Here is a 15,690-nt window from a genome sequence, read left to right as displayed (position 1 = left end):
CCATGCGCGCGTTAACGAGGCAAAAAAAAAAAAAGTAATACTCCACAGTGGCTATCTCAATTTTCCTCTCACCCTTTCGCAGGCCACTGCATTATAATGAGAAGTAAATGCATGAAAATATATGCACCTATTACTACACGCCGTACAGCGCAGACGGACTGACCGCATAGTTCTGCGAAGTTGCCTTTATTTCCACTCGTCTGTATTAACTACTTTAGTAGTCACGAGGCACGACCGTAATCATCTCATTCGCGTTTTTTTTTTTTTCAGAACAGATGCCTGCATCATTGGTCACTCCAAAGCGGCATGCACTAAGGAGTATGCTCAAGTAAAACTCTTGCTTGGGCTAGTTGGTTCATGCTTGAATGTGCAAAGAGCAAGGCGCAATAGACCAGGTCAGAAGAAGAACACAAACGACAGGACCGGCGCCGGTCCTGTCGTTTGTGTTCTTTTGTCCTTGTCTATTGCGCCTTTCTCTTTACACATTCAAGCACTAAGGAGGCTCGAAGGCCATGCGACGCTCGAAACTACTTGGCTGCATTTGTGCTGCGAAACTTGTTGCACCATTCTAAACAATAATAACAACAATAACAATACAAGAACAGGAAAGAAAAATAACAATTCTGCAATTCTTCAAACGACAACTGCTCGTGATTTCTAGCGCATGAAAGATTGCATGGCAGTCTTGAAACACTAATTGCTTCTAAGTACCTTGAAGTTGCAAGAGGGACAGACTCAGTGGAGGAAAGGTTGCGTCTACTTTTCTAATTTTTCCGAACTTACGCGTGGCCTAATTACATGGGCGTTCTCGCGTTTCGGGGGCTGCAAAACCACGCGAGTGAATCATTCCGGCGAACATGAAGGCATGACTGCAAGGGCACCGCAAGGAGAAAGGGGTCGTGCTCAAGTGAACGCGCTTTAGTTGCGCGTTTGGCGGCCACGGAGGCGCCGCGGTTTTTACATGACAGACGCTCACTTTGATTCGATTGATTCAATGTCCCAAAAGAACCGCGGGGTCACGAGAAACGCCGTGCAGTGGGTAGCGCTCCACACCTGAGACTCGTCGGTGTGCGCCGAAATCTACGTACAACACGGGCGTTTTTCGCATTTCGCCACGTCGAAACGCGGCCGCGAAGGTTGGGAGTCGAACTCGCGGCCTCGTGCACAACGGCAGAGCGCCACATATTCACCGAGCCACCACGGCGGCCTGAAGTCAACTTCGAAGAGCGGCGAACGCGTACCTCAGCGCGCCGCAGCAAAGAATTGGCCGTAGCCCGTTTCCGCAAAATGCAGCGCGGACCTCTCCTCGCCTTCACTATCGATTGATGGGTGGTGCCGCGTCTCGTGCGACTCTGATGAGTGTGAGGAGAAAGAACGCGGGCAGGCGCCTAGGGAGAGAGAGAAATAGATAGAGAAAGAGGCGTTCAAACGATCGGTGTGTGCGACTCCGCTTGGCCAAAGCGGAGCTCCGCGTGTCATGAATGTATACTAGTCAGCAGGCCTCGTTGTTCGCCTCGGCGAGATTACACGTCCACTTCCCGGCTCTCCCTGTATTGCGGCATAATGGATCGCGCGATTACGTGCGCGCATGAGATTATGCACACTGCTGATACGCGAGCAGTAAGCACTTTCACGTAGCCTGTAACGGCGCTGATCGAAGCAGATGCAAGAAAGAGAGAGAGAAAGAAAAAAAGTCTAGACTCTGCGGCGTATACGCGACCAAGTGATAGTCTCCGTGACGGACCCAGAAACTTCCGCGGGAGAGCTCCAGAAAGGCGTCGCCCAAGGCGCCGCAGCTGCAGGGACAAAGGAAGCAAAAAACTGTGCCGAGATAATTATCCAGATCACGGCGCGTCTTCTACAGAGACAGTCGAGCGACTTTCTTGTCACAGGAAACTGGGCCATCATTACAAAATCTCTGGAAGATAGCCGCTCGCCGGGCTAATCTATTTGCGGCTAGCTGTTTGCTATTACCGCTCCGGAGAGCGCGTAATGAAGACTGTACGGCGAGGATGGAGAGACATTCGTATCTATACTGCAGCGTAAGCCGGGCCGAAGGAAGCGGCCGGCTTTTCCTGCTTCTGCTGCTGATGGTACGGTACTCGGCCTACATTCAGACCCATTGTGAGATAGTAACAGTGCGACCACACGACGGCTTTACGGACATAACTTATAGGGAGCGGATAGGAAAAGCCTTAGTAGATTACGGGACAGATATGCTGATGTAAGAACTCGCTATGTGCGTAGCCACTTTCGAGGCGGCATTTCTATGCTTGTTGCTAATACGCGTGCACAGGCGCCCGACGTTTTACATCTCATTGCATCTTAGCGTGCCGAGTTAGGTTACGCTGTTATGCGAATGGTACGAACTATTTTCATCGGGAGTTGCGCGCCTGGAGTTGTCGAAGACAACGTCGCGTGACTTCCCTCGCGAAGTGTACCGCGAGGAAAGACGACTTTCCTTCGTGCTCGATGCGTGCTCTGCAGCGATAACACGGTCAGCTTCGGTAATCAATATCGTAACACCTGAATTAAGTCATGCGCCACAACGCGATGAGGGTTGGCAATGCAGAGTTTTAACCACGGCAAACGTTTGCTGTTTTTCGTAATCGCTTGACCACTAACTGCCCCCACTTGTTTTCTTCCCCTCCCTTGATTTGCCCACCCGCACAGCCACCACCTACTACGCACTTCGTGAAGCTGACACGCATGTCTCTCGCAAAAGTTGGCGCGAAAGCGCCGATTGATGTGCGGTGTTTCGGATACGCACGATCGAGCTATGTAGATGCATCGCAAAGTTGCGGTTTAATTTTGGCTATCTAAACGAACAATGGAACAGAAAATGGTAGCTGAGTTAAAAGGCAAGGCAAGAAGAGGGCAGTAAAAGATGAGGATTCGGGCAAAGTACTCGTAATGCGCAGAGCAAATAATCGGCGGTCTTGAACAAGAGCAACAAAATGGGTGCCAAGGAAAGGAAAAAAGCAGTCGAGGATGGCAGGTCCTTAGCCACTGTGATGAGATACGAAATTGCAGGTGGAGTCTACTTACGCAAGACAACTGTAACTAAAGATCGCTATAGCGGAGCCCTTCGTTTATCCTGCACTAACCATGAAATAGTCTGACCATAACGAAATGAGTATCGAGGATCCTGTAATGTGTTGTGTTCACATTAATATTTATATGGGAACGCAGCCGCCAGTGCTGGGAATACGAAGTCACTACTTCGTATTCCGTAGAAGGCCGCAAAAGCCGCTAAGCTACCGCAGTCGTTGAATCATACGAAGAATAAAACAAAGAACAAGATAGGGAGAATAGGGAGAGGAGAGATATATACGAAACCGAGTTTCACTACGCCATTGCTGCTGCAAAGCATGCCCGTAGTCCTGAGCTGGCAGAAGGTAACTATATGGTAAAAAGCATAAGTAACACCTCTATATACGGTCCCTATGGTCCCTAGAAAGGGACCACAGCCTGTACTGTGACAAACCCGCGTAGCCCTCGTGGTGAAAAGGCGGGCAGGGTGGAAGGGGCGAGGGGGAGGTAGAAGAGCAGTTGAGAAGATGCACCCCCCCCTCCACCCTCGCCCTACAATTATCCGGAAAAAAATCCACGCTGGCATTCTCCTCGGCATTCCTTTCAAAGATGCCTTACAGCGCGAAAGCGGCAATCATTACGGAGGCGGCGGGCCCGCCGCGCATGCGCTCTCAACGTATCGAAATCGGTCTACACGACCTGTCGTAGCGGTCACCTTAAACTTCGACCTGGAGGGCTTTAGATGGTGTGTAGATCAACGTTCACGACGTCTCTCTCTCTCTCTCTCTCGCTCCTGAATGTTTGCCGTGGGCGAACGTGAGGTGGCCTGCCGCCACATCTCTGAGGCGTAAACACTGAACGTAAGAAAATATTTACTCGAGCAAAGTAGGTTACGACGTCACGAATGTGTTTCTTCCAGGAAGCATGCGTGCGACTGAGCGGCTAGAAAAAAAGTCACCAAGATCACTTTTTTTTTTCCTTCAGTGCTTTCGGTGGCGCGCAGATATCCTGCTACGGGTGCTAAAATGCGCATCCAGCTAGGAGCAGTTATCGCTCTATCAGCTCCCGTATAATCATACGGACAAAAACGAAGAAAGCAAGGCGGGACCGAAGAACGAGCGGGTCCAGCATCACAAGGAAAGCCATCGGACGAACCTACCTGACCGACGCCGCTGTAAAAACACGTGATGGCCACACCTTGGGCGCCCCTGGTAGCATGGTTTTCGTCGAGCTTCGCGTGAGCACTCCACGTCGGCTTGCGTTCAAAGTCTCAAAATGACATGAAGGTTCTGGGGTGGCGTGTTACAACCAAAACAAAAAAAACGGGGGTGGGGTGGGGGGGGGGGTGATGTGTCCGGGGATAATTGCAGTGGCACGGAACACTTGATTCAGTGCCTTCTAAACGTTTTCTTTTTCTCTGACTGTTAAACAAAAGGGTAAGGTTACTGACCGGACCACGTTAGGGAGCGCGTGGCTGCCGGCCACCTGGACGTCGCACATCAATCAGTGCACCGGCCCTGAAGCTGGCTGATAAAATAACAAATTTCCTTTCAATTTTAGTTGACGCTCGCTAACTGGCGGGGGGGGACCGAAAAACTGAGCCGATTCGTATGTGTTGGAGAGTGAAACCAAGGCGAAACGACAGAGGCGAAATTTGGGTCAATAAAAAGAAAAGCGTTGCAGCTGGTTAACACAGTTACTTCTTGATGAGGTCTAAACTGTATCAAAGCCGCGCCGCCTGTCGCAGCAGAAGCGCAACTGTGGGATGTACGGGAGGGGGGGACGTAGGCACCTTCGCGAGACCGTGCAGTGCGGTTAGCGGCTTGAAATCGGTCGGGGCAGAGCATGGTATTTGTGCGTTCAGTGACAAAATGCATTCGTTTTTAAACACGTGAGCCGACGCTTACGATTTCCGTTCGCGTCGTGGGCCTTGTTTATTCGGCAGTCCTCAAATCACCGGCGACTGCGCTTGCGGGGTTCGTACGTTGACAGTCCTAATGGCGTTTGCCTGTCCGTAGAGCCTTGGTTAACATGTCCTCGTCACTATGTTAGGGCGAGAAAATTGTTTAGTAAATCGAGATTCGTGTAAAATACACGTCTTCTCTAGATCGTTGCTCCGGCCGATGTGATGCCTCGCTCGATTCGCCCACCGATGCTTGGTCCCCTCTCTGCTCTCGCGGCCAGGACAGGCCACTGTTACTTCAGCATCGGGCGAAGGTATACGCCTGAGGTGCTGTTCGCACGGAGCAGCGGTGTCTGGCTAACCGGACCGATTGACTCGAGACGATAACTCGAGATGAGTTAATTTCCATTCACACTTTTCAATTACTTTAGGTTAGCGTGATGCCTGCCACCGATTTGCGATAGCGCTGCAATGCATAATAATGATGCGCCAGAAGCCCACGGTGAGGCAGCCCGTATTACAAAAATCCGGCTTTATTTCTACCTTAGTTTCCTAGGCCTTCGTCAAGCTGTTCTTACAGCTTTTAGCCCTGGTGACCATCCAGATACTTGCTGGAGAATAAAATATGATTTGATTTGATTTGATTCACGCGGCCCAAAATCTTAGTTCTTCATTTCGCTTACTTCAAAGCGTGGCCGGTGTAGCAGTTATCCAGTGAAATGTATCGACATTTTAGTGGCGTGAATTACTGTGTGCATTAATCACTCTGTGCATTAGCTCGAAAAGCGGCTAGTCGCTTTGAGCACACTAAAGTAAGCGAAAATTGAGGGCTCGCAAGAGCGTCGAAGTAGTGTCACGAAAGAGTGAGCTACTCGAATACCGAGCCGAGTCGTGCTGGCAGACTCTATTGAATTGTTATGTCAAAGCATAGCTTCAAATACGGCGTGGCGACGTCCGAAGAAACACTACATGCGTGTTTCCATCGCTATGCTGTACTATAGATAGCTTTCGCGTGGCGTCCAGGTCGCAGCTTTTCACTGTGCCGGTGCTCAATCGTGATAACTACACTACGATGGAGTGAGGGCAAGAGTAACGTTGGGGCAAGCCATCTATAAAATGCAAACAGTGCATGGGCAAAACTTGAACGACCCACAACCACAAGAAAATCGTTCTTTCGTGCTATGGAGGCACGTGCAGAGTACAGATCCCCATCTCTTTCGCTGAATGACGTAAACAATGTTTTCAAGCGCTTTCGATGCGGTTCGCTTCTATCAATCACATCGCCACGTGGCATTCTGCGGTTGCGCAACACACGGGTATATACTGAGAAACACGTATGAGTTTCCTTTGTAGCTTCGTGCTGCACAGCCGGGCATCAACTTTCCTCCACCTTACGGGCTTCCGCATAAGTGATTTTATATATTCAGTGTCCCTGTTCTTTGAGTTGTCGATTAATTCGGCTTCGTCCTGCAATCTGCTAGCCTAGAGCGAGCGCCCTGGAAAGGCGTCGGCCTCGGTTTCGAACCCCGGATCGGGACAAATTTCTGTTCAACTGCTAGACTTTCTTTCCGAGAAACCATTATTATTTTCCTTTGTAGCTTCGTGCTAGAGTAGGGTGAATGGCCATTTTACTTTTCATGAGTCTACCTTGCGGGCTTGCGCATAACTGATTTGCCAAGGAACATTGCACCGAAGCTTTCCACAGTGGGCGGTAGCACCAGAACACACACTGAAGTCTAGCGAGCGGTGGAAGCAGAATTGGAGGGACATGATAAGCAATCGCCATTACAGCTACCAGTGGTTATCGCGAGGCAAGAGTGTCCGAGATTTGAAAATGTACAAGTGCGCATGCTCCGCATGAGCCATGACTTGGCATGTCTCTCATCGGTATTAGAAGCGCGAGCATTCGGCAATGAAGGGAAAGCTACGGGGGCGGAGTTTCTGCACATGTGTTCACGCCATATAACGCAGCAGCGTCTGACAGCGTTTTTAGGTTTCTTGGGACCGATGCTGAATCAGTGTATCTTCCATGTGCAACGATTTCACATTTACCAAAACGCGGAACAGAAAAGCAGGAAAATAGGACAAATTTAGCGCTCCGTAAGGTTTGGTGTGTTGTTTTGCTATTGTAAATAAGATGTTTAAGTTTTATCTTCCACAGCTTAAACGAACAGGGATGAATATGCGCGACTTCTTTTAGAAGCACTTACTTGTGCGCGCTCTGCCTCAGTAGCTTTCTCTTCATTGTCACGTAAAGTTGTCCGCGAGCATTCAGACGAACTATGAAACGTGATTCCCTGTAATTTTTTTATGTCTTGCTCGCATGCCTGTGTCAGCGAGTCTGGGGTGATAAATGAGTAGGGTATCTCGATACCACGCTTGGCGGGAGGCGGCGCTGACATCGAGGCACGTCGTAGCGCCATCTGGACCTTGCAAGGTGCCGCCAAGCAGCCTCGCATTGAATGAAGTTTAAAAAGCGGTGTAAGTGATCAAACCTCTCAGTTTCCTACTGTTTTTTGAAGCTCGCAATGCGCATCGTGCCATATGCGATGGAGAGGAAAACGCTGATGTCCACCTGACAGCTCCAGAATTCTGCAGGAGGAGCTGATAAGTTTTTCAAAATTCAGACCTTGATGCTCAAAAAAATTCGTCCTGACCGGACTCTGCCAACTAAGCCGAACAGAAATCTAGGGTATGAAAGCCGAGTCTGAATTGTCGAATCAAAGAGTTCGGTGCTTAAGGAGTGCTGACATATTACATTTCTGCAGCCATGGAATTTCGTTTTCGTTTCCCAGGAAGTTACTCTGCTGTGATGTCATGACGCAAAATGTGGTCACGTGGTAGGACACTGCGGCATTGACACTCGCTGCGGCTATTTTGATCGTCTGCTATGCTGCTTCTTGTGAGGGCCGATGTAGCAGCATAGCGGGCGATCGAGAAAGCCGGAGCGATTGTCAATACGTCGCGATGTCCCGATTTCACGTGGCCACCTTGTGCGTCATGACATTGTAGAAAGGAAACCGAAGCTGGCTGTAGAAACGGTTGTATATTTACTTACTCAGGGCGCTCCGACAGCTTGCCGGTTTTGGCAAACACAGGTAAAATAAATCTTCATGCCCTCGAACCTAGTGAACATACCCTCGAAAGCTTGCAGGCCAGGCTCTACGGACATGTCTTGGACTACCAAGATGCGCCTTGACTCATGCAACAATCATGATTGCTAAAGACTACTTGGTTCCAACACATATAACGACTGGCAACCTTAGAGCACACGTTCGACATCTGTTTCGCGTACCGAGTCACTATACTGCTGATTCGCCAGCACAAAGACCTCAAGCAAAATTTTCCAAACTTGTTGAGACACATCAAGGCTACCTTCCGTCGGGCTTTACACCAACAGCAAGGCTACTGTTACCCCTGTGGTACCTCGACAGCCACAAATACGCCTCACGATTCCGGGAATTACGAAGAAGACCCGTCGTTCAACAATTCCTCTACGTCGGTTGACACTGTCATTATGGAGCGAGGTTTATGATCAAAGAACGCACATTTACACCGATGGATCTGCGTCAGCCACCATCTCCACAGGTGCTGTTATCATCCCGGCCTTACAAGTCACAATTAAGTTTAAAGTGTGTCCCGCATACCAACCTCTACGGCAACAGAACTTGCCGCCGTACGTGCCACTATTAAAGGACCCATGAAATGGTTAGGGCAATTTTGCAAACGCGAAGGGTACAGCAACAGTTAATCATTCGCACCACCATTTGCGTGAAGCGTCTCATATTAATTGAGAGCTACGGATGTTTACAAGTTACCCTCCTCCATAGCCACGCGTTTTCTCAACTCGTTCACCGAATGATCGGGGCTAAGCTCCGCCTTTACTGGCTCTGCGTCATGATGGCACCGTCATGTGGTCTATTTCCGGTGCTCTAGGGGCTAACGCGCGAAGCCTCTCCAACCTCTCTGCCAGCTGCTTGGCAGCCGACCACAAGCGAGAGCTATCGAAGCAGCCTGCGTTGCGAGCATTCTGTCGCAGCGCCGAACGTGTCTTGTATTGCGGTAACCACAGGCGAGCTGGGCGTTTCGAAGGATGGGTGGAGGTATGAACTCAAGCTGTTGAAGGAACTTCAGCGTAAACGTACGTGAGCGGCTTGATTGGTCTGCACGGTCCAGCCACTTGTTGACGTAGAGCTTAACCAGTCAAACAAAGAGCTAATATTGCTCTAAACATGTGTAAAACAAAAACAAGGTGTTAACGATTGCGCTCCGGCGAAAAATTTACACCAGCAGCAAAGAAGAATACACTTCGTTACTGCTACTGTTTGGTTGAGCTTTGTGCCACCAGGTGGCTGCACAGTGCAGACCATTCACGTTTGCGATTCTGCTCATCCCGTAAAACAGCACGGTGAAACGGCCAGGCCCCGTCCCCTTGCTCTTGCGTTTACCCGACTACCGCCCAGAACGCAACAAAGGCGAATCATGGTGCTCGCGAAAAGCCTTGAGACCGACACTGACCGCGGAGCTCTCGTCAAAACGGAGCACATTGTAGCACAGGCAGTCAACACTTGTTGTGTGCTGGAAGTGCTTAAATGTAGTCAGAAATTGTTCTCGTGCATTCTCTTTCTGTTACTTTCTTTTTATAGAAACAAATTAATGAACATTCCAACTATTACGAACATTTGTTCACCACAAAGCTGGAAAAATTATTGATGACGCGTCCTGGGCAGACAATCGAATAGCTCACCCTACTAGTGTCATTAGGGCAATTTATGTCAAATGGTTAGGGGCGGCTGAAAATTCAGCCGAGCGGTGCGTCGAGATCTGCAGCGATGTACATTTTTAGAACCTTATAATAAATTACACGCTTTACGCGGAGCACTTAGATGCGTCAATTAATGATCAGAAGGACATACTCTACGTTTGTACAAATGTCAGGATCCCTTTAATTACATCGCACAAGCAAATCCTCGACAGTGGGTCGCTTTTTGTGGCTCCAGGACAGCCCTTCAGAGTCTGCAGACAGCCTTAAGACGCAAGACCCATGAACAACCGGTGTTTGAGACCAAAGATGTTTTCCATCAAAACTTCATAAACGCACACGACATCATCTTCCAATGGCTTCCGGGGCACTGTGCCATCGCCGAAAATGACCTTGCTGATGATGCCGCCCGGTCAGCCCATAAAGAAACACCGACAGTTCCTATATCGTTATCAAGGACAGACGCTGCCACGGGTCCTAGTTTACTTGCTCAAAACAAAACTAAAGAAACTTTTTTTTTTTTATTGCGATGAAGGCTTGCCCTTAAGGCATAATTGTTGGAGCGTATATGTGTATTATATGTGTGCTGTGAGGCCTGTGTTGTGTATGAATTGAAGCAGTGTTTTGTGAAATCTGTTATGTATCCAGCGGTCATAGCTGGTTGTCACACTGTAGCGGAGGCCGGCTTGCAGTAGGAGACGCGAGCGTTCCGATTGTAAACCCGTACATGTCCATATTAGGTGGTATGCATCTGATTCCACCACAGGAACGGAGCAGTATGGACACGTAGCACCCAGTGGTAAATGCGACCAGTTCCACCTTGAGACAACAGCCGGTGTAAGGGCCACCCCAGCCCGAAGCCTCCTAAGCACAACTTCCTCCGCCCTAGTAAGGTGAAGGGGGAGGGAGCAGACACACGGTGGGATAAGAGCGCGTGTGTCCTGCCGGAGAACATTTTTACGGGCTCGCAGCGAGTTACGGGGTTGGGGTGGGAGGGGAACAGGTGGAGGATCAGGATTAGGAGGGCAGTGTGCCTGCTGGTCAGCAGCAATGTTGTGAGGGTTCGCTGAATGGCCTTGAATCCAGTGTACCTTGACGCAAGTAGCTGTCTTACTATTCATAGTGTGTATTCTCTCGCAGATTTCCATCGCCTTATCGACCTTCTTGAGTTCCTGAATAGCCGCTAAAGAATCCAGTGTCCAAGAACCAGTGTCCAAGAACCAGTGTCCGTCGGCACGACTGCGGATAGGTTCACATTCACATCACGAAGAGGACTGTCCTTCGGTGTTTCATCTTGGGTATTCGAGCTATCGGATGCACACTTCGGCTGCATGGTTGGCATGGATGTTGTCACGCGCAGCAGTCCGGTGGAAGGTACAGATGAGGAGCTCACATCTGGCACAAACACTTCTTCTTCGTCGGGCGAGCGCGGCGGCTCGGCCGCACTAAGCCTAAGCGCCAACCGTGCTTGTTTTGAGTCTATCAGACGAGCAGGATCAGTAGGACAAGGCAAAGAAGAGTCCTCACCAGAGTCCACAGGTCCCCATAGGCTTCCGATGAGCTTCGTATCCGGATAAGGGAGAGATTTTCTTTGCTGTCGAGCAATTTCCAAGGAACACAAGGAAACCACGTCTGCGTGGAAACGTCGTCGTCGTCGTCTCCCAAGAAACTTTGTTGAACACTCCAATTTTCTGCGAACTGCCGTCTCCACCGGTTGGATCCTACACTGAAGCTGCAGATTCCATCGAATTCCTCCCGCCGTGATGCAACTTTACTGTGTCACCTCTGGTTAGGGGTGGCTTTTACGACTTTATTGAAACGTCCGACACACCGATATGTGACTCCTGCAACTGTGAAGAGACGATTGAGCACGTGTTGTGTTTTTGTAATCTCTATGACATTGAACGCGACGTTCTTCGGAGGGGGCTAAAGCGATTAGATAGCAGACCATTTTCAGAGACTAATATTCTCGGTCATGGCCCCAGGCGTCGCAGGCTTACAAAGCGACGCGAGCACTGCTACAATTTATGAAATCGACTGGACTCAGTGACCGATTGTAGGCGTGAAGTTATGGACAACCACTCGTGTTCACACTGACAGTACCTTCTTCCATCCCTCTCCTTTCTTTATTTTCATCCCTTAAACCCCTATCCCCGTGTAGGATAGCAAAGCGGACGTGCGTCTGGTTGACCTCCCTACCTTTCCTTCCTTTTTTTCCTCCTCCGAGGTTTGACAGTATTTTTGCTAGCGTTCAGAAGTTTCGAACCTTCATTTAAAGCAAAAAAAAAAGAAAGAAAGAAGAAGAGTACAAACCATCATGCCAGTACGCCTGTAACGAAAATAACCAAAGGTATCCTGTACTTATTTATTCCAATGAGAGATCCATGAGATACTGATCTAATTGACGGGTCGCTGCTGCTTCCGTGCACTATTATGTCGATGTAAAGCGTACTGCAAGCGAAAATTAATATCGGCCACGTTCAACTCAATGCGACGCTCGTTCCAGTGTGCCCGTTGCGCACTGTTTGCGTCATGCAGTGTATTCCCCGCGATAGCCTCACGCATGCGCCGGCACGCGGAACCGCACACGGAGGTGCGTGTCGTGCCGTCACCTCGATCAGCCTGCCGATACGCGTGGCACAGGGCCAGCAACTTTCACCGGCATTTTTCAAGGGCGCTGGCCTTGGAGCGGCGCAGACAGCAGGGTCGCCCCTTCTCAGCGCCGCGAGAGCACGAGACAGCGTCCGGGTGCCCATGAGGTGCCGTCACCCGATAGGGCATTGTCGCGCGCCGAGGTCGCAGCACAGCTGCGGCGTTTCAGTCAACAAGCTTCGCGTACTGCGAGGTCGGGGTGCAAATGGACCCGACCTACGGGAACGTGCCTCGTGTAGCGATCAATGCTTTCGGTGCCGGCCTGGACTTTTCAGCGAGAGAGAAGTGGTTCTTCATGAAGAAAGGAAAGGTTGAAATCCAATCCGCCGAAGCAAGCAGGAGCGCGAGAAAGGAGAGAGAAGTTGAAGTGCGCTTCTGGAAAGATCCTTCTAGGAAAGCAGCAGGTCACCCTCGGTCAACATAACCTTGTCCTAATCATTCGGTTAGTTCCAGCAGTCCGTCCAGCACCGGGCAAGTAAACAGGCGACCGGCGAATTGCAGGTGCAAGCCGATCTCGAAAAATGCGACCTTTTGTTCAGATCGAGAGACCAGACGGAAAGGAAGACTGTTGAAGCAATTTTCATTGTAAAAGCTAGAGACAAGTTTGTCAGCACGCCGTCCGTTTCGCTTTTACACAAATAAATTGCTTTTCTGGGAAGCCACCTGTGAAAAAAAAAAAAAGAAGGTAGCCTTTACGCGCGGTTCGTTTGGTTTTTTCCCGCGCATGTAATCGTTCGGCGAGTTCAGTCTGAGCTTCATCATGTATTCCGTGTTTTATTACTCTTCCCTTATGCCATTTTCACTAGTTTTCAGGCATATAGTAGTGTCACCTTCGCCTTTACTTCGGTTGATTTTTGTCTTTTCATTCTGTCATCTTCATTATCTTTCGTACATTTTTACGTCACTAGAGCTGACCTTGTTTTAACCACGTTTTATAGGTACCATCGCGCTTTTTCATTCTCTCACTTGTCGCCTACACTTACACTTCGGTTACTATTATGACATGTGCCGTCTTCGTTTTTTGACCGCTCAATGTTTGTGCGTAGATAGACTGGCCAAGTTTTTCATCATGTTTATTCGGTACAAGCAATGTTACAGTTAGACTGCAGAATTCTCTTATGTTGTCTGCACAAGTGTGAGTCACGATGTGGTCACGTGCCTGGGATCGCTTGAAATAGCCTATGCTTCGATTTTCAAGAATAAACAGCTGGCAGTCTGCACTCGTGGTGTGTTGTGTGTTCCTTTCGCTTGTCCTTTCGTGCGTGTGTGTTTTTTTTTCGCGCAGTTTTTTTCGCGAAGGAAGAAAGACCTGCGCAGTGCAACAAAACGCGGACCCAGTCGATTTTCACTAAACGGCTGGCATTGCCGTTCTGTCGCCATTGCTTCCACGCGCCGCAATACAGGCGTACTTTTCTACTGAAAGGGAAGCGCCCCCGCCACACGAGGCGGGAGGGAAACTCCTCACGAGCGTCGCGAAGAACGAGTCGAGCGGTGAAGCAGAACTGCGCGCGCTACAGGGGCATTGTGCAGGAACGACCTATTTTACCTGCGTACTTCTTCCTGTTCACGCCTCTAGCACAAACTACGGGTGTGTAATTTCTTGAGCTGAAAGTTGGACGACTGCATTTCGCCACGCTTTAGATCGAAAAAAAGAAAGGGAAAGAAAACGGACGTAGGAAAGCGACACAACACTGATGTCGCCTTTATGTACGTTCCTCACCTTCGTGCTGTTCTAAAATAAGAGGACAACAGCGTAGGCTCTTCTGGAAGACAAAGATAGAAGCCGTGTGCAACAGTGTCCCGCTACGCTATCACTGCAGAGTATACAAACGACTCAGGAAGAGGAAAGGGAACGAAAACACCTCGGGACTAAAACCACATTAAGACGAAAAGTTCAAAATAACCCCGTTTGAGTGGAAAACATTACATCAATATATATATATATATATATATATATATATATATATATATATATATATATATATATATATATATATATATATATATGTTCTGGATAGGCCGTTTTGTTTTCCAGAGTACTGAGAAAGGCGTACGTTTCGATACAAACTATGTTAAATGGAAACACGCTAAGATCGGGCGACAAATGACAGCTTTTTTAGTCTAGCGTTTTTATCTACTTACCTTGAGTACTATCAGTGTTCACGCACAATGCATATTGCTCGAGTACGACTTTGTTTTCTCCCCACCTGTCTTTTTTCTTTTCTTTTTTTTTTTACCACAACGTTGCGGTCACGTCCCGGAAAGAATGCAAAGTAGATAAATCCATCCCCACGCTCTGTCGACACAGCGATCTTGCTGAACATATTAGATGCATGTGTTGATTAAAAACCAATATAACAAGGTTACTGAAATAAAAATAGCCATTGAACGCGATTCTTGTAGCGTTTCCTACGTTTTTATTTCAATTTTCACGTACTCGACGAATGAAGATATTGCGAAAATGAATCAGTGCGCGGTATCTGTACATACAGTCGGTGGCGCGCAGCTTCCTGGTAGTTAGCCCCTTAATAAAACCACGCGTGTTTCCTTAACAAAATTGAAGCTCTGACAGGCCCGTCTATTCGTTGAAATGAAGGCACAACTCACCAAAGTTTGTCCAGAACGTTGTTGAAGTGCGTCGTCGAAATACAGCGACGAACCGACGCCTCTCGACAGCAGTTTCTTCCGAAAATTGTCAGAAGTGAAGCGTTTTTGTTTGCTCCAGACAATAAGGCACATCACTGAAAGCAGTGCAACGCTTCGCTGCGGCGATGATGAGTCCGAAGCAACATGCTGATTTCTACAAATGAATCACCGTAGTCAGGTCGCAGGGTTGGTACGCCGGCTCAAGGAAGCGTCATTCAAATAAAAAAAAATATAGCTAGGCGGACAATAAGCAGTCGTCTGGGAGTCGATGCCACGGATACCTGCGAAGTAACGGAGCGGCGATTACACAGTCGCAACGACCGGACAAGCTAGCTTAAGCAGGTAAGGGCCGCGGGGCAACGCGGGTGGAGAGATGCGACGATGCGATGAGGAGGTAGGTCACCACGTGAGGCACAGCCATCGCATCAAAATAAGTACTGACTTCCTAATGTTGCTAGGTGGCGCTACAAACTAGTAATCCTTTTGATGCCTAATATGCCTATTGTAACAATTCAGCAATATACAACGTTTAATTAAGTGCTTTCTTATAATGTATATCTGAAAAATTACAAAACTGTTAGTTAAAAATATTAGTTTGATAAACAACTTGCTCAACATAGTCGACTTTTTTTCAAAATGATGATGATGAGTAATGTTGTGACGGAGCGTTTACCGGTTACCGTCAAAATAGCAG

The 15,690-nt window shown here is 48.8% G+C and overlaps 1 protein-coding gene across 1 annotated transcript in view; it reads right to left on the bottom strand.

The window, feature by feature from the left end:
• Hmgcr (HMG coenzyme A reductase) overlaps nucleotides 1-15,407 on the bottom strand; it is a 76,643-nt gene extending 61,236 nt beyond the window's left edge. The window contains exon 1 of the mRNA XM_065453448.2: nucleotides 14,958-15,407. The gene's annotated coding sequence lies outside the window, so the exon portion shown is untranslated. The remainder of the gene's footprint in view (nucleotides 1-14,957) is intronic.
• Between the last annotated feature and the right edge of the window lie 283 nt (nucleotides 15,408-15,690).

The sequence above is a fragment of the Dermacentor albipictus genome, chromosome 2, assembly GCF_038994185.2.
Source record: "Dermacentor albipictus isolate Rhodes 1998 colony chromosome 2, USDA_Dalb.pri_finalv2, whole genome shotgun sequence".
NCBI lineage: Eukaryota > Metazoa > Arthropoda > Arachnida > Ixodida > Ixodidae > Dermacentor > Dermacentor albipictus.
This window is presented reverse-complemented; position numbering and strand designations above follow the sequence as displayed.